Source organism: Heloderma suspectum, chromosome 4, assembly GCF_057233095.1.
Source record: "Heloderma suspectum isolate Gila_16-S chromosome 4, 16-S_ref, whole genome shotgun sequence".
NCBI classification, from domain to species: Eukaryota; Metazoa; Chordata; class Lepidosauria; order Squamata; family Helodermatidae; genus Heloderma; species Heloderma suspectum.
Genome location: NC_139461.1, coordinates 258,287,132 through 258,313,108, shown reverse-complemented (window position 1 = coordinate 258,313,108; position 25,977 = coordinate 258,287,132).

Here is a 25,977-nt window from a genome sequence, read left to right as displayed (position 1 = left end):
ATTTGAGCACACTCTGGGAGAGAGCGGAGGACAGGAAGGCCTGGTGTGCTATGGTCCATGGGGTCATGAAGAGTCGGACACGACTTAACAACTGAACAACAAAAACGTATTAGCAGTATCTCTCCAAGGTTTCAGACAGGAGCCCTTTCTAGGCCTACCTGAAGATGCTAGGCATTGAAACTGGGATTTTTTTATTTTTTATTTTTGGATGTAACAACATGTTCTCTAAAGCTGAGCCATGGACTTTCTGTTCACATCCTGGAAGCTCCTTCCCTTTTGCCTCTGGCATGACTCTTGCTGGGCAGGCATGCGAAAGGTGAGTGGGGCCTTGTTCCTCACATGGGCATTCCCCATGGTAAGGCTTGCACTCATATCTCCTGTTTCACAACATTGTGGTAAGCAAATGTAAGTTGCCCCTGTAAGTTGTGGCTTCCTTTGTTTTCTGCCTTAGTTACCATCACCACCACTACCACCTGGCAAAAGGCTCCTTAAGTATGTATGTAAGAAAAAATGGTATAAGAGGATTCAAATTCTTGTATGCAGAGATTCCTGAAGGCTCTGCATTTCTGGTAGTGCTGTGCTGAAGATTTCTTCCTTTTTTCTTTTCTTTTCTTTTTTTTACTACTCTCAGTCAATTTGACAGAAAAGAAATTGCTTTCAAAAAGAAATTCAGAGGAGGAGAAATTTCAGAGAAATTCTCATGGGCTGCGTCCAAGGTTCTTGTGTTTACCTTACTTATGAGGTAGCTGAGGAGTGTGTGTGAGTCTCCTGTCTTTCACTGTAGAGTCATCTCTCTGGCAGCCTGTAGCCTCTTTGGCTTCCTGCATTTCAATTAAAGCCCGGGAGAAGACATCATGGGGTAATTCCATCCATAGAGCTTTTTCAGATCAGAAACAAAACATGGGAAGCCTAGGAGACTGCAGAGCAATAGAGATATCCCCCCCCCCCGAAAGGCCACTTTGCTAATTTTCTTCCCCATTTTTGGTGGGGTTCACCTCCCCCTGCATACCCCACAGCACTACCAGAAACACAGAGCCTTCAGGAATCCCCCGCCCATGCCCCCATGCCTAATGCTAGGTATGGGGTATTGTGGAGATTGCAAAATGGGGGCCAAGCAGCCAACCCAGTTTCTGCTGTTACCACCTGCATCATTAGAAAAACAAAAGAGAAGCTCTGCTACAACCCTTGCGAATAGTGAGCCCTGCTTGTGAGAAATGGTTGGAGAATTATCCTCCCAATATCTCTGCCTCCAATTCCAAGTAGGGTGGAGAATTTTGAGAGGCTATTTGTGCACAGCTCTCATTTCTGGCTTCTTCCTGCCTGTGCAGCAGTAGCTCATGTAGCAGAGAGAATAAAAAGGTAAAGGTGTCCCCAACCAGTTGTGTCCGACTCTAGGGTGCGGTGCTCATCCCCGTTTCTAAGCCGAAGAGCCAGCGCTGTCCAAAGACGCTTCGGTGGTGATGTGGCCGGCATGACTGAACACCGAGGTGCACGGAACGCTGTTACCTTTCCCGCCGAGGCAGTACCTATTTATCTACTTGCAATTTCTTGCTTTCGAACTGCTAGGTTGGCAGAAGCTGGGACTGAAGATGGGAGCTCACTCCGTCACGCAGCACTCGGGTCTCAAACTGCTGACCTGCCGACCTTCCAACCTGCAGTTCAGCGTCTTAACCACTAAGCCACCACGGTCTAGCAGAAAGAATAGTGGTGTCTTTTTGGATGGCGGGTTACAGCAGGCTGTGTGTGAGTGAGGTAGGGAGACAATGAGCTGGTTTGCATGGCACCAGGGTGGTTAATATGCCATGGTGGCTTGTTAATGACACTGCACATGCCAGTTTCTTGCCAGCCCAATTTACATAATTACCCTCATTGGGCACATGGCTTGTTATGATGTATGAACCTGGTGAGGGTGGGTGGTTGGGGTGGTTAACAAATCACCCAGCAACCCTAGAACAAGCCATGGGTTCTGGATGGTTTGTTAACCACCCCAACCACCCACCCTTGCCAGGTTCAGACATGACAACAAGCCGTGTCAGCGAGGGGCAATTATATAAACCTAGCACATGGCCGGCACATGCAGGGTGGTTAACAAGGCTTATTAACAAGGCTTGTGTCATGAGAACCAGGTCATTATAGAAGTGTCTCTCTATTGCCACGGATGCATTGGCTCCTTCTTCATGGAGCTGTTTCTCATGGGGCGTTATCAGCCTGTATTTGGTGGGAGCCGGTGGCATTCCCATGGATGCTGGGGAAGTGGCTGGTGGTGTTGCTCCATTCTGTGCCTTTCAGAATGTTTTTTTTTCACCTTAAGTTTCATGATCACAGTGTACCAGATACCAATTAGTGGTATGTTTGTGTGTGTGTGTGTGTGTGTCCATCCCTTGCTGGTTGTGGAATGCCTCCCCAGAGAAGTTGGACTCGATGGACTTGTAGGCCCCTTCCAACCCTATGATTCTATGATACGATTCTGTGAAGTTCACATGGCACCTTCTTTAATATCTTTTCCACACTAGGCATCAATCTTTTCATTCTTTGAGTCCTTTTAAAATAATTTCTCTTGTGCAATCCTATGCATGTTTAGACATGGCTGGAGCATGCTGGGAGTTGTAGGGCTTTTTTTCTGTCTAAATATGCATAGGATTACACCCTTAGGGTGCAATCCTATGGACGCTAGTCAGCAGCTAGATGGCCATAGGACAGGTCAGTTCCTGGGAGCTGACCTTGGAGCCCACACTCCAAGATTGGTCCCCTAAGAACTGACCTCCACCCCCTCCTGTGCTGCCTCATAGGCAGCGCGGATCAGCCCCGCACTCCACGCTCAGAAGAGGAGCACAGAGCAGCAAAATCAGGGTGTTCCTGGAGGTGGGCAGGGAGGGGAGGGCAGAAATGCCATTCTGATGCTTCCTATGTGTCATCTGGTCTCTGCCCCCCCCCACACACACACTCTGACTTTCCATGGCTAGACAGCCAAAATCAGCTATCTAGCCACGAATGCAGGGGAGCTGAGACTTCTCCTGCCCTGCATTGGATAGGCGGTCGCCTCTGAGTTCGGAGGCGGCTGCCTATCCTGACATGATTGCACCCTCCATGTCTTAATTTCTGTGTTACACTGTAATTTAGCATGGTTATTTAGCTCTGCAAATCTTAATCTGTACTAGATCTCTGTATTATGAGATGGCAGCAAATATGGTGTGGATCTGTTTTGATATGATTGCTTATTTTATAGAGGTTTTTTGTGGCTTTATGAAATGGTGTGTTATTGGAATGGTTACTTTAAGTTGTTTGAACCTGTATGTTACCAAGAGAACCATTGTTACTGGGTCACAACTAAATGGAGTAAGTAAATCAATGCTGCTGCAGCATAAGTGGTTAATTGACACAACAGGACCATAGGGTTGTCCCGTAAGAACATGTCTCAATGTTACTTCATCATTTCACTTAGTGAATATCATTCATTTACTTACAGGTGTTGTAGCCTGAAACTATCTCAACAGAAAGCATCATTCTAAGCATACTTTGTTGACACACACACACACACACACACACACACACACTCTAATTGCTGTTCTCTTTTTTCCTTACGTTAACAATGCCTCATTACACTGGTTAATTTCCTCCATTTTCTGCTTTTATGGGGGAAGAGTGTATACCTACTACATATCTTTTACACTAGGGAAGAAAGAGTTGGTTTTTGTATCTGCACATTAGAGTTCAGGGAATAGTGGGAAATGGTCTCTGAATTACCATTCCAATTCAAAAGCAAATTTCAATTAAATCTGACTTCTATGATTGCTTTCTAAAAATCATGTTTGCTTTCTCCAAACTGACTAGAGCATGCCATGTAAGTTTCATGTAAGTGGAAACAGGGGTGGAATGCAACATAAAAAACTTCTTTTTCATGTAATGTGAACTTTACGCTCATATTTGGCTTCCCCTGCATATGTGTTTTTCTTGGTATTGAACAGGAATGAAAAGAGACATTTTGAATAATGGTTACCCTCCTTGTTGTATAACAGCCACTGGAAGAAAAAGCCTGAACTGACTCAATAAACAATTTCTATACTGAAGAGCAATGCCAGAAAATAACAGTCTCCGTGAAACAGAGCTCAATTCGGTATCAGTATTTGTCAGCAGTACACAACCTACTCCAGGCTGTATGTGTCAGGGTGCACAGCAAGATGCACCTGCTGTTAAGACTACCAGAAACAAGCAAAGCCAATCTACTACTTCTCCAATTAAATCACACAATTTCCATGAGGTTGAGAATGTGAACCACCTTGTCGATCTTTGGAGAAAGTATACGTTGGGGACCTGGGAGCCAAAATTCAAAGTATGGCATAGTGCCAGTCTAGTATATAGTATATATGCATTATCCCACCACCCCCAAGTTGATATGCCTATAGTCTACTGAGGAGGAGATAGACAGCACCACTGGAGTGTAGTGTAGACCAAAGCTCGGCCCACAGGTTCTTCTGTTCCCAGCCAGGTATGCCATAGTACCCAGCTGTCTGTTGCACATATGCTGCAGGTTCATCACTCATTCTGTACATGACCTTTTGTCATCCATACCTAAGGATGAGTGAGAATTTTGTTCATATTTTTGTATAAGAGCTTACCAAAATTCACACATTTCTTTATAAACACAATAGAAAGAACCTGACATTAAAACAAAAAGGGATGGATGAACCTGACAATTTCAGTTTCTCTCTGTTTCTCATTTTTCCACTCTTCAGTTCAGTTTGTCTCAAACTCTGAGAATTTTTTTTAACATTTGCATGGACATTCGTAAGTATTTTTGTGCACTTTTCTCCTAATACACGCATGTTTGTATGCATTTTTGTTGAATAAACACATTTTTTTGCAAGCAGATTTCCTAATTTAATGCATATTTCAGCATTATTGTCTCGAATATATTCATTTTTGTATGTATCTTTTGATTGGAGAACTCCACTGAAAAATTCAAAAAAGTGTTAATTTTGACGGGTAGCCGAGGTTTCTTTTTTGTTTTTTGTTGTTTTTTGCATAGTGGTTCAAAAGTGAAAAATTAGGTCAGTTTGCATTAAAATGTGAACTGAACAAATTTCACCCCATCCCTGGTCTGAATCCCTGTTTTACATGTGCAAATCATCTGAACTGGTATAAGGCTGCTTCCATTTTCCCCATATGTTCTATAGTCCGCAGTCTCATATAAGACTCTGCTAGGCACAGAGAAGCTCTGTGAACATGTGATTGTATCGATGCAGGCAGATAGGGTGGTTATGTACACATTGCGGAAAAAAAGAGGACAGAGGTTTGCATAAAATTGGCATATCCTATTTTATACAAACACACATTTACATGCAGATTTGCATGCACAGTTAGAAATAATTACTATAATTTTAGTAGGAATACAATCTATCTCACCACAGTGGGAAAGACTAAGTTCTGTGCCTGCTTGGCCTGCTGTCCAGGCACTAACTGTTGGTGGACCCCTGCTCTTCCTTCTTATCAGTGCCAGCTCCAGGTTTCTGAGGGACCTTGGGCGAGAGACACCCTCAATGGGCCCCCTCCCTCAGTGAGTCACTTCTCACCACTATGGTCACCAGCTGCTATTGCTCTTCATCCTGTCTCTTATCATTGCTACCCCTTGCTTGATAGGCAGAGAGCCAGTGAGCAAGTAGGCAGTGGCCTTTACTGCTCCTCCTTTTCACCACCACGGTTGTGTGGGTCAGGGTGAGAGGCAAGTGAGCAGGAAGTGAGCAGGTCAAGAGGGCTCTTCTGAGTGGGACCCTGCTAGGCTGTGGGCCCTTGGCAGGGCCCAACCATGCCTATCCTTGACACTGGCCCTGCTACTTATGGTTCTTTATGTTTAAACCAGACTTGGACTGGACAGTCTATCAAACTGAGGACACTTTCAAAAGAGGACTGTCCTCTGAAAAGTAGGATACCTGCCCACCCTCTGCAGATGTGGCTTGTTAACTGATTTCTCTGCACTGGTCTCCAACCAATCGTTAAGGTTTGCAATGGGAGAAATAACTTAAGCATTGTTTTGCAATGTGTGTTAACCTTGGCCTTGTGACTGGCAAATCCTTCCCCACTCAAAAGATTAGGCCTTATTGTCACCTATAGAATTTGCACTGCTAAAGGAGTCCATGTAAATTACATCAAATGTAGGATTCCCATTTGACTCAACTGAATATAAACAAATCTGTATGTATGTAAGCAATCAGGATGTTCAACTAAAAAGAAGTGGATATCCCTAAGCAGCTGCCTTTGCCTTTTCGAGTAGTGTTTTCCCATTTCAGAAAGTCCCACGTTGTGGCATCCCCAGGTTTGCTGACACCACCTCATCCTTCTTGTTTTGGATTATTTTCACTGCAGTGCTATTTGGATAGCATCAGCTGTCATGGAACCATGTAAAATCCAAAATATTAAGTTAGCGATCAGTAAAACTTACCAGTGGGAAAAAAAGTCCTTGGCTACAGGGTGGAATATGGCCATTGAACTCTGAAGTCTGCATACAAGAGATGTCACAAGAAAATATCAGTCCCAATGAAAAGGGCTTCCCCCCCACCTCCACACACAAAATTTTCAATTTGAATTGCAGCACTGCAATGGAATAAACATCAGTTTCACTTTTAAGATGTCATGTTATTTCTTTCGTTGTTTAAAATGTCGTCTTATTGGTGTTTTGAATGTCAAAACTAGAACTTTCACATCAATCAAAAGTCAATTTCTTTTGTTTGACATTTCCACCTTGAAACTATTTCAGAATATTTTATTCTGTGGATATTTTTGGCATTCAGAGTCTCATAAAAGAATCAGTTTCAAAATGTTCTCATTTTTTGAAGACTAAAATTACAGTGATCATCTCCGTGGAAAGAAGGATTGACGTGGAAACGATAATGACATGATCATCCCGTATTCCTAGATTTCCCTTCCTATCTATGGTGCTAAAGCAGGATTCAGGTTCCACTGGTGGCACATGGGGACTTGGCTCTATGCGCTGTAGACTCACATCTTTTCCTTTCATACATGTCATACCCAGGCTCCTGTTTGGATCACTTTGAGTAAGACCTCTGGTAGCATCTTACTTTAGAAGAAATGGGTTTAGGCTCTGGCTGCTCTGAATCTTCTTTAGTTTTGATAGTCAAAGGCATTCAATGGGCCAAATAAAATGACCAAAAATTAGGGATATCGAAGAATTTCAGTTCATTTACCATCAGAACTTTCCCTGTTCGCACCCCCAAGTATGAACATGAGTGCATTTTTCGGACAAAGCTCGCATATCCCTGAGCTTGTGATCAGTCTCACAAAAGGCATTCATCAGAAAAATGTGAACTTTTAAAATATGCATTTTGGAAATGAAACAAAAAAAGGATTTTCATGCTTTAGTCAGTGCACCCAAATGCACATTCAAACAACAACAAAAAGCTTGCATTCAGGAATAGGAATGAGACAGACTCAGCTTCAAGGTGAAATTTGGAGAATTTTGATGAACTCAAATCTAGCTCATTCTCCCATCCCTACCAAAAATACTCTACCCATTTCCTCTGAATATTCATTTCTCTGAATATTCATGAATATGCATATTGATGCTGTTTGGAGCTCTGTTGTTCCCATGACCTCTGCTTCAGGGTACCATTTCCCTTCTTCTTTGCCTTCACTGTCCTTGGCCTCATTTGCCCACGTGATTCTCTTTTATTCTATTAACTGTAGCAACCTATGTGCTTTTGTGTACAAGCTTCCATGTCCACATCATATCAAACGTAACACGTGATCAATAAAAGTGACATGAGTTGCTGCAACCAGTAAGGGTAAATGGCAGTGTAGGGAAATGAGGATGAGGATTGTGAAAGGAAAGAAGAAAGGAATGGTGCGAAGAAGAGAGCCATGGAAACCATGGGAACCTATAGAACCTATGGAAACCATGGGAACCTATAGAATTTGCATTGTTAAAGGAGTCCATGTCAATTACATCAAATGTAGGATTCCCATTTGACTCAACTGAATATAAGCAAATGGGCAACAAATGCAGGATATCCCCTTTTTCCAACTGAGATATCAGTTTAAACACAACCCAGTAAGCCTGTATTTATTATAAGTGTGTTTGCTTTTGTCAGCCTCTAAATATTGCCTCAATTTTTCCTCTGTATTTGGCTTATTTTTTATTCATGTTGATTCAATTCACGAAGTGACCTGCTGCCCCACATACTTTCACAGACAGAGACACCAAGACCTTGTATTTATTTACTAAAGTCACATTCAGGTGTCTTGTTGGCCTCTAGGCACTTGTATAAATATTATATGTACAAGTAATGAAGCAGTGGTTCTGCGCACACACAGCAGAACTATGCAATATTTTCCTACATCTTTCTTTGTGGGGGGGGGGGTTTGGTCATAGAGGCTTATTCCAAATAGCAGTTCTCATTCATTTGTATTATGATCCAGAGCTCCTGCCTACTAACAGACAGACTTGATATGCTGCCAACCAGAAAGTGGGAAGCACAGACGAAATACCTGAGGAAGAAGCAGAAAGAATCAGCCTCATCTCTCCCCATTCTGTTTTGGCTAGAGCAGGGGTCCCCAACCCCCGGGCCACGGACCAGTCCCGGTCCATGGCCTGTTAGGGACCGGGCTGCAGTAGGGGTGTGGGAACCCCCCCTTACCTTGGGTCCACAGGGGGGGAGGCGATCCATCCCTCCCCCCCGCCCTGGAATCCTCACCGGCTCCAGCCCTGTTCTTTGCAGTAATAGCCTATACTACTAACGTAAGTAAATGGTGTTTACCATGCAGGCTTCCTGCACTGAGCAGGGGGTTGGTCTTGCAGGCCCCTTCCAACCCTATTATTCTGTTCTTCTATTCTAAGTGACCAAGGGCAGGAGGCCATCGGGATGCACACGGGACCGTTGAACCACAGGGCACTGGGACCTATCAGTCAGCAGCCTGAATGCTTGCTGGGATGTCAGAGAATTCCACCACAGATCTCAGTGAGGCCGAATGCCAGTGCATTTGGCCCCCCAAAATCCATGGCGGAACGAAGCCCCCCCCCCGCAAAAGGCACGTGAAACGGGACACTTACCCGGTGCCGTTTACGCTGCTCCGCGAATGGCGTCCGTGTCCGCGGCCGCCATTCCCTTCATCACTATAGCCGTGATAGGCTACTTAAGTATCTACGTAGCCTATCACGGCAAAAAAAAAAAAGGGAATGAAAATGGCGGTGGCTACGGCAGCTGCCATTTGCGTTCCCTTTTTTTTTTGCCGTGATAGCCTAAGTAAATATTTATGTAAACTATCACGGCAAAAAAAAAGGGAATGCAAATGGCGGCCGCCGTAGCCGCCACCATTTGCATTCGCTGTTTTTTTTTTTTTGCCGTGATAGGATATGTAAATATTTACGTAGCCTATCATGGCAAAATACAGGGACGGAAATGGCAGCGGCTATAGCAGGCTGTCCAGCAGCCAGATGTCCAGCTGCGGGTGGCCCCGGCCAGTGGCTCCACAGAATCTCCACGAAGCGGAGCCAGCTGAAGAGAATTTCGGGGAAAGGGACGGAGCGCTTCCCCCCCACCGCGAATGTCACCCTTCAAAAAGGTAAGTGACTTTCGCACATCCCTAGTGCTTGGACCTGTGAGATATTATGCATGCCAAGTCAGAGCTGCGCCCTGATGCCTGAGTGGAAACAGCTGAGGCAAAGCCAGTAGTACAGTTTGGCACCCATAGCCTCCATGCCATATCCCACTTCCCATTTGTTCCACTACCCCCTACCCTGTGCCACTGTCAGCAGTGAAGTGAAGGGGACAACAGTAGGAGAGGTTGGCAGAGAGGAAGTTGGAATGTCATTGAAGTAGACCGGATAGAGTCATACTGAATAGAGAGAGGAAAGCCAGTGTTCAGCACAGCAAAAAGTTAACAGTTTGGCCACCATCGGGCTGCAAGAGCATGGCAAGACAAACAGTCCCCCCACCCCATAGCCTCCACCCCATTTCTACCTGCCTATAGGAATTCAGGAGTTAATTTCAGGCAGGTCCAATCGCTAGCTACAAATGGTATCACCACATTGTTGGTATTAATAGGCTATCAATGGCTGAGGATACATTTATAGTGGCTCGTAATTGGCTGGGGATGCATTTTCAGCTACAATGGATCAACCAATTGTTGAAGCCTCTAAGCTACTACAATGAGTACTGCCCCTGCAGTACTTTATGGGGCTAGCTAGCAGCAGCTTCTGCTGATATTACAAGATTGGGAGAGCTAGGAAAACCAGGGAGAGGGACAAGAGGTACAGGCTATAGGGGCTGTTAACCCCTGCAGTGGTGGTGAAGCCCGGGGGGGGGGGGCAAACTGCTAACCCTTGTACTGCTGGTCACTGGCTTTCTTTCTGTATCCCAACTTCCTCTCTGCTAGCCAGAACTCAGGCTGATAACTCCTTCACTGCTAGAGGACTATAGGCAGCTTGATCTTCAGGGACAGAGAAGGCTACAGAAACAGACACTCAGAGATGCTTAATCAACATAAAATGAGGGGGCAACTCTGACTTGGCATGCATAATATCTCACAGGTCCCAGCACTCAGGCTGTTGACTGATAGGTCCCAGAGCCCTGTGGTTCAACCGTCTCGTGCAAATCCCAATGGGCTCCTGCCCTTTGTCACTTGACGCACATGTGCTGGTCGCTTTGCCCAGGGAACATTGTGACTTGAAAGGGGGCTGGTGTTATGGTTAGAAAAATTATTTCCCAGCTTTCGTATGTTCAGTTCAACCATAACTCACAAACCACCATAGGTTTTTCCACTGAGTCTATTCTATTCACTATAGCAGAAAAGGATAATGGAATTCACCATTTACTTGTACTACCCCTAACTAGTGAGATTAAAAACACACACACACAGAGAGAAAGGTATGCATCCACACTCTTAACTGAGCAGAAGAAAGTTAGACTGAAAGACTCAACTGGCTGTAGTCACACCTTGGCTTAGAGCATTTCTACACCAGCCTAAAACCCTGCAACTTTACCAGGGCTTTCTCCTTCTGTTTTAACTTCAGGATCATGATGGGCTCCCTGTATGTGCTCTTCCCTTCCCCCCCTTCTCCCTTATCTTGCTGTTCTATATGTGTCATTATACAGCCACTAGATGGCACTGTGGTCTAGCTCCTCTCATTGCGGGATTTCCTCTTTTCACAAGGGAACTCAACCTGCCATAATTTGATAGCCCATTATCTCTGGACTTTTAAAAAATGGGATAAACAATATTAGTATTACTATCATTATTATGGGAGTATAATTATTATTATTTCTTGTTGGTTAAACTTTTAATGTTTACTAATATGTGTCAATGGAATGGTTTTTGTTGTTGTTCAGTCGTTCAGTCGTGTCCGACTCTTCGTGATCCCATGGACCACAGCACGCCAGGCCTTCCTGTCCTGCACTCTCTCCCGGAGCGTGCTCAAGTCCATGTTCATTGCATCAGTGATGCTATCTAGCCATCCCATCCTCTGCTGTCTCCTTCTCCCAATGGAATGGTAATATATGGTTAATGGAAATTGATTGTTTGCTCCCATTTATTTGCTATAAGACTGAGGTTACAACATTGAAAGACAAGGCTCACCGTTTGTGGAACAGCGGATTGAAGATTTAATAATACCTGCAATGTCTGGAAGAGTGCTGTATAGGTATAATTTGCAATTGGATTTATATTTTGATATTTGGTTTGCTTTCATTGAAGCTTAGATATAATCTCTCTCTCTCTCTCTCTCTCTCTCTCTCTCTCTCTCTTTCTCTTTCTCCTTCTTTTGCTTTCCTCCTTCCCCCACCCCCTTTTTTCTTCCCCAGAATACTGTAATGTTCGAAACTGAAGATTTTGACTATGTTGTTGGTATTGTTTATTTCACTTATAAAATAAAATAAATATAGATTTAAAAGGGGGGGATAAAGGTCAGGAGAAGTGCAGGAGAAGCCCTGGAGGTTGATGATGTCATGTAAAGGACCCACAAATGTCTGTAAGTAACCAATCTCAATAGCAGGATAAAAGCCCCATGTGGAGAAGCCCTTAAAAAGTCTAAGGATGTTTCTTTTAAAACAAATTTAATAATGCTTACATTCTTGCCTGTGGCAATTTGGTTTTTATCTATTTACTTCACTCTTTCGTCTTGATTGCTAGATATGTTTTCAATCTGCATTTTCCAAAGCTTTGACGTCTGTTAAATGAACAGACATTTCAGTCACATGTACACACTGAACTGAGAGGAGAAAGTATCCACTTAAAAATTGTATTTAGACCAATCATGCTGCATTCCTACATTATTTATAGAAAACCACTCAAAATAGCATCTATGAGTGCAAATTTAGGCCATCCTGTTTCCAAATATGAATGATTGCCTTATGCTGCCATAAGCCCATAAGACATGGTCTAGATTTTTTTTTGTAAAAGAAGGTAGAGTCATTTCACAGTTGACCCTTTTCTCAACAGCATTCAAAGGGGAAATGCATTTCAGGTCTCTTTAATTGCTGACCACCAGATGGTGTGAAGGAAACCATGGCAGCCCAAACGCATCTGCACATTTTTGTAAACATATCTGCTAAATAAGTGTCCTGCACAGTTTTTCTGCACTCTCCTGTGAGAGAGATCCAGCAGGGTACAATAGCCTTGGGTACCCAGGTTCAAAAATTCCTCACTTATAATGAAGTTCACTGGGTGGTCTTACTCAAGCCCCAATTTCTCTGCCTAACCCACCTCTTAGTGTTGCTATGAGGCTAAAATGCCATGCTAAGGTCCTCTTGGGACTGGCCCAAGTGCTGCTGTGAGCCCTATAGTTTAGAGTCAGAATCTGCATAAGAAGTGGACCAGGATGGTTTAGAGCCCAGTTCAGTCATGAGAAGCCCAGGGCTTGAAAGCCAAGTTTCCCATCTGCTGGCAGGCCAAGGGGGAAGGGGGGAGTTGGTTTGGGCCTGCCCAGGATGAGGAATATCAGAATGGTGAAAGCATCATTCTGCCTGGTTTCACAGAGAGGAGTAGGCCAAGGGAGTTGAACACTCCTGACCAGCTGCATGTTTTGACCTTGAATGACATGTCTACAGCTAAGAAAGCTGATTGGCTCTCTGTGGGAATTAGGCAGGCAGGAGGAGACTGGGCTAAGGAAGGAGGGGTTTCAAACCTGTTTCTTGGAAATGGAAGCATCTATAGAGAGCAGAATAGAAACAGTTTATTTAATCTACTGCTGATGTACAGGCAAGAATCAGGCCATAAGGATGAGGACTAGTGCCCCTGCCTTGCATTTAAGCGTGTGCCAAGGCTACAGAGCTTTGCTGGGAAGATTCCATCTTTTCTGCCTGGACTTTCCATCATCTGAGCTGCACTTTCTGACCTGGGCCCTCCATCAAATCTGGACCCTTGTCTGTTTGTAACTCACCTGTAACTCATTATTTTGGCACAGCCCTCCTTTAGCTATATTGTATTGCCAGGTGGGTGAGAAATTCATTTCAGTTTGGTTTTGATAAGAGTTGAACAACACTTGTAATGTTTTCCATATCTGAGACAAAAAGAACTTGAGATTTATTTATTTTTTAAAAAAATCAGCTGTGGTAGAACGGAAACTGACAGATTTGTCTATCTAGGCAGAGGGCTTTGAGGGCTTAGCTATTCCAAGTCAGTGTTTGAATCCTTGTATTTAATGATGTTTGTGGTGCTGGCCTACATTGCCACCTCTTTTTTCGGACAGGCTCTTCATCTTTAACAGCTATGTAGCAGAAAGGTACAACATAGCTGTGTATCTTACAAGGCTGTGTATCTTACAAGGTTGTATAATCTTAGAACGGGCCATGTCTGTGACTGTCTTGAAGGGACCCTGCACTTCTGAATGTGCCACTACACTACTGTCCACCATGGTTGCACATTAGTGCTGTCCCCAAAATTTCTGTGTGGACATCATCCAGTTGTGCTTCAAACACATATCACTATGTTATTATTAGGAAAATTTCCTCCTGTGCAAGCACCGGGTCATTACTGACCCCTAGAGGGATGCTGCTTTTGCTGGTGTTTTCATGGCAGACTATAGCAGGGTGGTTTGCCATTGCCTTCCCCAGTTGTGACTACCTTTCCCCCAGCAAGCTGGGTACTCATTTTACTGACCTTGGCAGAATGGAAGGCTGAGTCAACCTGAGCCGGCTACCTGAGACCCAACTTCCGCTGGGATCGAACTCAGGTTGTGGGGAGAGTTTCGGTTGCAATACTGCTGCCTACCATTCCGTGCCACACAAGGCTCTTATGTTATTATTACCCCTGACCCTGAGGCAATTAGGAACTATTAGGAAAAGCTGAAAGAGCAATCTTATCAGCTCTTCCAGGTATCCAGATTTGATTCAATGCCTTGATGATCTCTCTCCATGCATGGCAAGGAACTGATACTATTTTTAATGTACATATTTCCTGCAGCTCAAACCAAGAAAATAAATTTCAACATATATAATACCACAGATTTAGCAATGTACCTGTCAGGCTCCCAGCTGACCTGATTTCATGGGTAGACCTCTTTGGAGGAGGAAGATTGGGATCTCATGGCAAATCCACTCCCACTGAAGACATGTGGCAGTGTGAAGACTCCTATCACAGGAACATGCTGCTTGGAGTCCCAAACAACCCCTTTGAATCCTTCCCAAGTCCTGCTGTGGTTCCTGACTCTCCTCCCTCATCCCACAGCTCTCCAGAGCATAGGTGGTGGTAGACTAGGTAGGAGTCTCAACATCATCATTGGAGTGTCCACCTGGTTGCCAGAAGACCTGTTTGTCCAGGATGTCCTCAGGAGGAAGGGTCTCCTCAGGAGGAGAAAAAGGATCCAGCTGCAGACAGTGAGAGAGCAGACCTAGCTGCAGCTGTTGACCCAAGCTGACAACAAGTATGTAAGCCCTCGGTCTCCTCTCAGACTGTGCTGGGTTAACAGCTCTCCCTAAGCCACAGTTCCCACTCTGTGTTCAGAACAATACCAAAGGGCAGACTCATATCCATTGTCTTAGGTTCTCTTCTCTCATCATGATCTGGCCTCATTCACAAACTAAATTATTTTCATTGAATAAAATATTAGTTTCCATCTATCCAGTGATTAGTAAGTGCAATAAGAAAAGACTGTCTGAAAAAAAAATGACTTTAAGTATGAAATGTTGAGAACTTTTTTGAATTTGTCTAAACTATTAGATTTTTAATTATCTAGTGAAGAGGCTGCAACAAGAGCTGCAACAATTTTGCCTATTAATTTTCTTCAAAATGCTTTTCTAATGTTGATGTTAATTGTTGGCCAAATATTCATTGTCAGTATTTGTCATTCTGTATTTGATTATATGGCTTTAAGGGGTTGGCCCTTCTTACTGTCTGATATTTCTAAATACTATCAACATCAGGGCAGTCTTCAAACTTATTATTTGGATCATTGTCACATCTTCCCTTGGATGGATGGATTTTGAGGAGATCAGAGAGCAAAATCCCCAGTCAGCCACAAAAATTACTGGGTGACCTTGGTCCAGTGGTCACCTTCTCCTTTACAGGGTTGTTAGAATACATTTAGGTAACCCACATACATGTACATAACCCTGCAATCGTATGCATGCCTGGAAGTAAGCTCCATTGAACTCAGCAGTGCTTACTTCTGACTGCATAAGCTCAACTTGTAAAACACAAGATCTTCGGTCAGCTGAAATGCAGACTTTAGCTTTTAATTAGAGATGGAGACAGTCTTACAAAGACATGCTCTCATTTAAACAGCTATTATGAAGTAGGAACCTCATCAAAGAAAAGCAAATAAATATCTAGCCTCTGTTTGATTACTTTTCTCATCCTCTGACTTCCTAAATGCTAACCTGTCACAAGAAGCAGGAAAACTTGAAAGCCTTGTTATCACATGTCAGAGCAAGGAGAGTCAATTATCCTGGTCCCGTAGTAGATGATGTCACCTCTCACCACTCCCCCAGTTTCCCCCTCAAATATATCATTAGAGGCTCACCAACAATGAAAGGTGATGCAGTCCATTATTTCTGTTCTGTTCTTTCAGCTAACTTCAGAAGAGCTTTGTGAAGGTCATAGAATCATAGAATAGTAGGGTTAGAAGGGGCTTACAAGACCATCAAGTCCAACCCCCTCTTCAATGCAGGAATCCAAGTCAAAGCATCCCGGACAGATGGCTGTCCAGCTTCATTTTGAATGCCTCCTATGTGGGAGAGCACCTCCCTAGGTAATTGGTTCCTCTCTTCTTGAGTCAAGGAGCTCTTTGTTTCATCCAAGAACTCACTAACCCACCTGTAGAAGCTCCCTTTGCCCCAGTTCCAAGAACTCATTTAGCATTTAAAAGTTAGTACACATAGAACACAATGAATTAAACACCCTTATAAAATACAATTAATTCTTGTCACCATCACATGTTAGAACTTAGATGCCTAGTTTGCACATGTACAAGGGTGTGATCTTGTTACAGTAGCATTACACCATCTATAGTGTGTCACTGGAGGGCATAAAGGGCCATAGCACAGTGGCAAAGTTCATTCTTTGCATCAGAAGGTCCTGGGGAAAAAAATCCTTGGAGAGAGACTTCCAGTCAGTGTTGACAGTACTGGGCTGGTTGGATAAGGGAGCTAATATATAAGGCAGCTTTCTTTCACCACTTTGTAATAAGAGTAGTTATAACATAGTAGAAAGAGGATTGCTATGGCTTATGAGATGTTAGTTTGCCTAGAATATCTAATTGTGTCTAGAACAATTAAGAGCACAATCTTATCCATGTTTAGAAAAAAAAACTCCCTACAACTCCCAGCATTCCCCAGACAGCAGTTTTACGTAAGCAGACTTATGTAGCCTCTCATGGCCTCCACGCAAATGGTGTCCCTGCATTAGCCGTGATAGGCTACATAAATATTTACGTAGCCTATCACGGCTATAATGAAGAAACGAATGGCGGCTGCAGATGCGGCCGCCATTCGCAAAGCAGCATGAACGGCAGCAGGTAGGTGCTCTGTTTCATGCACCTTTCATGGGGGGGTGGGGTGGGGGGCTTCATTCAGCCACAGATTTCGCGGGGCCGAATGCACTGGCATTCAGCCTCACTGAGATCCATGGCAGAATTCTCTGACATCCCTAGGAACCTCTCTCTTGTGAGGCTTCTGAGCACAGCTTCTCATGCAAGGCCAATCAGGTAGGCCGTCTAAGTTCTGCCCCTGCCTTCTCTCTCTTTGCTCTGCACCTGCGGTCTATTAGACTCTCCAAACCTCTCCTCCTCCTGTTCACTGTCTTTCACAGGAATGTGTGAAGAGGAACCCTCATCCTCAGCCAGCTGGGTGTTTATAACCTGAGAAGCTGGCCCAGTCCTGTCTGGACTAGCCTGGGAAAATACTTTCCCCATGTCTGGTGGTTCTCCTTCAGAAGCTGAACTGCTACCCCACTCCCTGCACTCAGAAACAACCCACACCCCCTTTCTTCTAACAGTAATGACAGTTCAATGAGAACTAGGGTTAAAGTTACTTGATCAGCTATGGTTTCACCTTGAAATAAAGTGTCAAAAAGTTCGATCAGGTGGTTGAAATTTATGTTCATAGTGTCAGCTTGCAGAAGTGCACATATATCATTCATTATTTCAGCTTCGTTTGTCACAGAGGGCTCACACACCTCCACTGGTAAGCAGTGCTTCAGAATATCTGCTATGAGATGTTGTCAGAGCTAACAGAACCAAGATGTCCTCAGTCAGCAGGTGGCCAGGCTCTGCCTCTTAGTATATGAGAAACAGCACCATCTGCAAAGTTTTCTCAGTGCCAGATCCGCTCACCAAATTACCAGTGGAACCACATGAATGTGTAAAATCTGCCAAGATGAATCATAATACTGGGAAATTCTTCAGGCCCCAGCAGACAGGTTACGTAGCCTCAACCCCCAGACACTGATCAAAGGTTACAGCTGGTATATTCACATTCAGCCTTTCCACTTCTGAACATGCAAACATCAGTGTAGCACAGACCCAGCTGTATGCTGCCAGGTTGATTTAATGATTTAAGTCAATCTTTAGCTGGAAAGAATTGGTGGATCCTCCAGGATTTTGCACTGACCACCATCCTGGATAAGGATATCTTCATTTATTTTTAGTCCACAAGAGATTTATCAGATTGTGTATTGGCTTATAAAACAGTACATTGGATATTATTTTATACATGATGGAGTCACTTGGGGATTGAAAGAAATAAAGTAGTCCCTGTGATTTTATAGAAATCTCTGATGCTGCAAGATGTATTGTATTCCCTCCCCGCTCTCTTATGAAAAGCGAAACTTGCGTTGATGCTCCTGATGTGGATGTGACAATGTCTATCCTGTGGGAAATGATGTGACCATCTCAGTTGAAAACATTGTGGCCTGTATTTTCAGCTATCTACTGAGAAATGTGACTCAGAGAGTACCACAAAATCTGAACTGTGACCCATTTACTACAGATTTCAAATAGTTCTTAACTTTATCATAAGCCAAGTGAAACCAAGTCTTGATTATTCCTACTGAAACTGAGAAACTGAAGTCTTGGTTATTCCTACTGAAACTTTCACCTCTTGAACGAGAGAAGATGGCATCCACATACATGCACCGGGGTGTTATTATTTCCATGTTGGAGCATGTGGGATTGCTAGACCGATCTCAGCACATCACACCAATGACATGTGGATATTGAAGCATCAGTCATGGAGAAGAAATGCCATGATTATGGACTCTATGGGAGATCAAAAATACAGATAGGAGACCAGTAATCCTCAATGGGAAATGTTTACTCACTAGCAGCTCAGTGTCTTAGTACTTAAGAGTCATAAGAGTCATCCCTGCTGGATCAAATAATAAATTATTAATAATGCTATAAACAATAATACATGTCAATCACATTAATTTCTACTCACCATAATCAGATCTGGACCAAACTCTACCCTTCCTTTTCCCTCACAGCTGACCTTGGCAGTTTAGCTTGACTCAGATAGTTTTAACCAATGTTCAAAGCATGCATCCTTTATCCATATTGTACCAGACTTTTCAGGGCTAAGTTGGACCTCTACTTTTGTGGCCCATGAAAATTATTTGTAACAGAGTGGGAAAATAATTGTTTAATAGATGGTGAGACTTAATAATAAGATGCAGCAACCCAAGAAACAATTCACTCTATCATGATTTAGTGGGATTCATATATACCTGCATTCAGCCTTTTTGTTACATGGTCCATTAGAGGAGAAGAAATAATATAAACAAGTGAAGATGGGAGAAGCATCTGAGGGCAAGAACATGACTGGAGGGATGCTTGAGGAATTCATTTGTTGCAAACTGCAGTATGATTTGACTGATCCACATCTCTTAGATTAGAGATTTTAGTTATCCATCTGAATTTATTTATCCATTGGCTTTCTTTGTTGCTGAATGTTCTCAACTAAAAAAAAGTAGAACTGTGCACAAGTGGCCTCTTGAAATTCTCTACCTTATTTGTGGGCAGAGAAATTGGGGGAACAATTTCTCCAAATTTTTCCAGAGGGAGGAGAAATTCTCCACAGTTCCTCACAAGTAGGACTCCCCATTGACAGACGTTGTTGCACAATTTCTTTTTTCATAAGGGTTTTTGTGTGTGTGTGCTGAACCAACATCAGCTGTGTTGGTAGGCTGGTTCTCATTTTGCATCCTCCACAATGCAGGTGTGAGGGGGGCAGTGTTGTGTCTAACTCCTTAAACTTTCTTCGTCCATGAAAGAGGCTTCCATTATTCTACCACATTATTAATATGATTTATAATTCATTTTCTGTGGTGTTTTTGAGCTTACTTAATCATTGCTTACCTCCCAGGTTGCCTGTACTTCCAGAGCTGAAAAGACCTTATGGGAGAAATTACTTCATGATGCCTTTCTCAGGCTTTAATTGAAGTGTAGGAAACTGAGGAGGCTACAGGCTACCAGAGAGATGACCGTTCAATGAAGGACAAGGCACTCATACACACTCCTTGGTCACCTCCTATGTAAGGTAGCTACAAGAACCTCAAACCCAAACGGTGCAAATTTCTCTGAAATTTCTTCACCACTGAATTTCTTTTTGAAAGCAATTTATGTTGTATCAAATCAAATGAGAATGGTTAAAAAAAATGTTGGAGAAATGTTTGGCACAACACTAAAAAAAGGTATCAAAATTTGTTTTAAAATGCATGTTTTGAGAGAAAATGTTTTTTAAATACTATTTAAACACATATTTCAGTGCAATTTTTTTTAAAAAAGTCATAGATTATGGTGGAAACAGAGGTAACAGGTTTATAGGTAAACACAAGTGAAAGTGACATCGGCCTGAAATAGACTGTTATGTCCACTCCTAACTGGAGGTAGTGTGAGGAACAGGTAGCTGTTGTAATTTGTGAATTACTCAACAAAGACCTCTCTGTTCCCACTGTTTGTAGTCACCGCCTGTGTGCTTTTGAATGTACTTCCAAGTTCCAAAGCTATGCTTTAAGAAAATGAAAGGTTGTGTGTAGATTGAAAGTTATATGCCTAATACTGGATTTTGTGACGAATCCCGATAATGTTGTCAGAACAGGGTGATGAGTTAAATTGCTCAGGATTAACAAATTAATCCCTCCAAAGCAGACAAATTCAGCAATTAAAAACAAGAACAGGAAGAAGAAAAACAAAACTGCCAAAGGGGCCAATTACTTTAGCAAAAAACAAACAAAAAAAGATTTGTTTTAATCTACAAAAGCAAACCCTTCATGGATCACTGCCTTGTTGTGGTGAAGGGGCTTGCGTAACTCAGTGAAGCCATAAGCTATGCCATGCAGGGCCACCCAAGATGGACAGGTCATGGCAGAGAGTTCTGACAAAATGTGGTCCACTGGAGAAGGAAATGGCAACCCACTCCAGTATTCTTGCCAAGAAAACCCCATGGAACGTATCACAAGGCTAAAAGATATGATGCCGGAAGATGAGCCCCTCAGGTTGGAAGGTGTCCAATATACTACTGGGGAAGAGCAGAGGCTATTTCCAAGTAGAGCCAGAAAGAGTGAAGCAGCTGGGCCAAAGCTGAAAGGACACTCAGCTGTGGATGTGTCTGGTGGTGAAAAGAAAATCCGATGGTGTAAAGAACAATATTGTTTAGGAACCTGGAATGTAAGGTCAATTAATCAAGGTAAGCTGGAGGTGGTCAGACATGAGATGGCAAGATTGAACATCGACATCTTGGGAATCAGTGAACTAAAATGGACAAGCATGGGCAAATTTAAATAGGGTGACCATTATATCTACTACTGTAGGCTAGAATCCCTTAGAAGAAATGGAGTAGCACTCATAGTCAATAAAAGGGTGGGAAAAGCAGTACTGGGGTACAATCTCAAAAACAATAGAATGAGGTGACTCTACATGTGGACATCGCCAGATGGTCAATATTGAAATCAGATTGATTATGTCCTTTGCAGCCAAAGATGGAGAAGCTCCATACAGTCAGAAAAACAAGACCTGGAGGTGACTGTGGCTCAGATCATGAGCTGCTTCTTGCAAAAGTTCAGCTTAAATTGAAGAACGTAGGGAAAACCACTAAACCATTCAGGTATGACCTAAATCATATCCCTTATGAATATACAGTGGACGTGAGGATAGATTTAAGGGATTAGGCCTGAAAGACAGAGTGCCTGAGGAACTATGGACAGAGGTCCATAACATTGTACAGGAGGCAGCAACTCAATCCATCCCAAAGAAAAAGAAATGCAAGAAAGCCAAGTGGCTGTCTGATGAGGCTTTATAAGTAGCTGAGGAAAGAAGGGAAGCGAAAAGCAAGGGAGAAAGGGGAAGATACATCCAACTGAATGAAGAATTCCAGAGAATAGCAAGGAGAGACAAGAAGGGCTTCTTAAATGAGCAATGCAAAGAAATTGAAGAAGACAATAGAATGGGAAAGACTAGAGATCTTTTCAAGAAAATCAGAGATATCAAGGGAACGTTTTGTTCAATGATGGGCATGATAAAGGACAAAGAAGGCAGGGACCTAACAGAAGCAGATGAGATTAAGAAGAGGTAGAAAGAATACACAGAAGAATGATACAGGAAAGATCTTAATGTCCCTGATAGGCATGATAGTGCGGTCACTGAACTTGAGCTGGACATCCTAGAGAGTGAAGTCAAGTGGGCCTTAGGAAGCATTACTAACAACAAAGCTGGCGGAGATGACAGTATTCCAGCTGAGCTATTTAAAATCCTAAAAGATGATGCTGTTCAAGTGCTGCACTCAATATGCCAACACATCTGGAACACTCAACAGTGGCCACAAGACTGGAAAAGGTCAGTTTACATTCCAATTCCAAAGAAGGGCAATGCCAAAGAGTGTTCAAACTACCGTACAATTGCACTCATTTCACATGCCAGCAAGGTTATGCTCAAAATCCTACAAGCTAGGCTTCAGCAGCATGTGAACCAAGAACTACCGGAAGTACAAGCTGGGTTCTGAAGAGGCAGAGGAACTAGAGATCAAATCGCCAACATTCGCTGGATCATGGAGAAAGGAAGAGAATTCCAGAAAAACGTCTATTTCTGCTTCATTGACTATGCTAAAGCCTTTGATTGTGTGGATCACAACAAACTGTGGCAAATTCTGAAAGAGATGGGAGTACCAGACCACCTTACCTGTCTCCTGAGAAACCTGTATAAGGGTCAAGAAGCAACAGTAAGAACCAGACATGGAACAACCAGTTGGTTCAAAATTGGGAAAGGAGTACGACAAGGCTGCATATTGTCGCCCTGCTTATTTAACTTATATGCAGAGTACATCATGAGAAACGCCGGGTTGGATGAATCACAGGTTGGAATTAAGATTGCTGGGAGAATTATCAACAACCTCAGATATGCAGATGACAACGCCCTAATGGCAGAAAGCAAAGAGGATCTAAAGAGCCTCTTGTTGAGGGTGAAAGTGGAGAGTGCAAAAGCTGGTTTGAAACTCAACATTCAAAAAATGAAGCTCATGGCATCTGGCCCCATCACTTCCTGGCATATGGAAGGGGAAGAAATGGAAGCAGTGACAGATGTTATTTTCTTGGGCTCCAAGATCACTGCAGACGGTGGCTGTAGCCATGAAATTAAAAGACGCTTGCTTCTTGGGAAGAAAGCTATGGCAAACTTAGACAGCATAGTAAGAAGCAGAGACATCACCTTGCTGACAAAGGTTCGTATAATCAAAGCTATGGTTTTCCCAGTAGTAATGTATGGCTGTGAGAGCTGGAGTATAAGGAAGGAAGGCTGAGCGCCGAAGAATTGATGCTTTCGAACTGTGGTGCTGGAGAAGACTCTTACGAGTCTCCTGGACTGCAAGGAGGTCAAATCTGTCAATCCTAAAGGAAATCAACCCTGACTGCTCATTGGAAGGACAGATATTGAAGCTGAAGCTCAAATATTTTGGCCACCTAATGTGAAGAGAAAACTCCCTGGAAAAGACCCTGATGTTGGGAAAGATTGAAGGCAAAGGGAGAAGGGGCAGCAGCATCACTGATGCAATTAATATGAACTTGAGCACACTCTGGGAGAGAGCGGAGGACAGGAAGGCCTGGCGTGCTATGGTCCATGGGGTCACGAAGAGTCAGACACGACTTAACGACTGAACAACAACAATGAAAGCAAAAAATTTTTAACCATTAAATACGTACTGCTATTGAAAGCAATAAAACATGTTCATTTCACATTGGAGCGACCTTTTCTGGTCTCAGGTTGACACACTCTTTTATATTGTAAAGCACCTTCTAAAAAAATGCAAAATCGCTGTGAAAGGAATGTTACAGTATGATTCCACCCAGGTGCCTCCCCTAAATGAAAGGGTACTGATTTAAGAGACATTTCAAAATCTGCCAATCAAAAATGCAGCACCCATGGGAAATTATTTTTCCTCCTATTATTTTTTATTTTAGTTTTCCATTATAATAGCATAGGTGTTGTGTATTTCCTAGGGATTAATGACCATCTGGGGTTAATGACCCTGAGTTGCTCCTCCAACCATTAACTCCTCGTGGACAGTCATTAATCCTCAGGAAATGTCCTATTCCTCTATCGTTAATGCTTCATTACAATCTGTCTTGGTCACCCTTTCAGAGACCTTCACAGCTCCATCTTCAGATGTGAGCTGCAGCTTGACTTCAGATATACCCCCTGCTCTGACACACAGAGAAGGGAAAGCCAATTTGTCTTGAAAACCTTTATTTGGCTGAGACTGAATTGGGGAATCTGTCTGCTACATATAGGTTCAAGGATAAAGGCAAGACAACTTTAGAGCTCACCTTTCAGAATGTAACACGGACTGATGACAGCAAGACTAAACTATTGCCTACTCTCCTACAGCAGAAACACTTTAGCAAGAATATGTTTAATAAGCAGGTACTCGTACAGGCACAGCCACCAGCAGGCAAATATATATTAATTTTCAGTTGGCCACATCTTATTCTGATTTTGGTTTCCCTTAAAATTAGACTTTAGACTTAAACCAATGGATCAGCTCTGAGGAATTTTGGTAGTATGCCAGGTGGCAGTATCATGGAGCGGAATCCGAAACCCTCATTCTCAGAGGATCCCAAGCCCTTGTCCTCAGAAGAAGAGGCTCCAGAGTTAATGGCTCAGGGAGAGGACTCAGCCACAGAATGTTGCCATGAGGATACTAGCATGCCACAGCCACTCCCATGTCTTTGTAGCCTGAGTTTGCTTAAACAGGCCAGTCCCCTTTAGGAGACAAAGCCCCAAGCAGTATGGAGGCAGGGCCAACCAGCCTATATGTAGCCAAACTCTAAATTTTGCACAGTTCCTTGTTGGAGCAGCATGCAGACAAGCCTGTCTAGTGTCCAGCCCCACTCAGTGCTCTCTGTAGTACTATTTTATTCCTGTTTCTAAAACCTGACCTTATTAGAAGAGCCCTTTCTACTTAAGAGCTGGAAGTTTGCAGGATCAGGACCAAACATTATACACAGCCTCCCCTAGTTGGGTGGCACAAGACACACTATGAAAACCCTGTGTGATTACTCACAAAGGAGTAGAAATCCCATGTGCACCAAAAAGGGTATGGAGGTTTGCAATATTGGGACCAAACGTCACACACAGCCTCTCCTAGTTGGGAAGCACCCGATGCACCATCAACAGTTACCCCAGAGGGGGGAAAATACTGGGTGCAAAAAAAGGGGGGTGCACAAATAATAAAAACTTGGGGGTTTGCAGGATCAGGACACAACCTTCAGTTGAGCATCCCCCCCTCCACTATAGCCATTGCTGGCTTAGACGCCTTTGTTGTCCAAAATTGATGACAATAAAGTGGAGTTGTGCATTTCACACACCCCTCCTAGACATTGCTGGCAGAGCCACTTCTGTTTGCTATAGTGCTTTAGCTCTAATGCAAAACTGTGCAACACCCCCCACCCCCATTACTGGCATAAAGCCTTTATTGTCAAAACTGCTAAAGTGCTATAGTGCTTTAGCGATATAGTGGAGTTGCGCATTTCACCCCCCCACACACCAGTCATTGCTGGCACAGCGCCTTCTGTTTGCCAAAGTGCTTTAGCACTAAAGTGAAATTGTGCATTCCGCTCCCCACAGCCATTTTGCTTCTTCATGGAAAAGTCACCAGAGAAGGACAAAGGGGGTGGGACTTATAACTCCCTGACAGTTAGCTGGAATGGGGCAAAACTGCACAGGTGGGGTGCCTTTGTGGTGAGCCTTCAGATGCTGTAGTGGATAACTGCAGAACTGCCCTTCTTCATGGAAAATTGAGCAGATGTTCCCCTATTCCCCTATTTCCCCCTATTTCCCAAGTTGTGCAGTTTCAAAGTAGCAACCAGGAAGCCTGTCATTGTGTAACATCACTGTAGTGGGGTAACATGATAGTGCGAGGCTGTCATTGTACTAGGGGAAAGCTGTCATTTGTAACTATAGTGTAGTATCAGGGAAGGCTGTGCTTGTTTGGCTGCAGCTGTCCCTGGACTGCTTGTCAGATCTTGGAAAAAGGTCTCTGCAGGCTG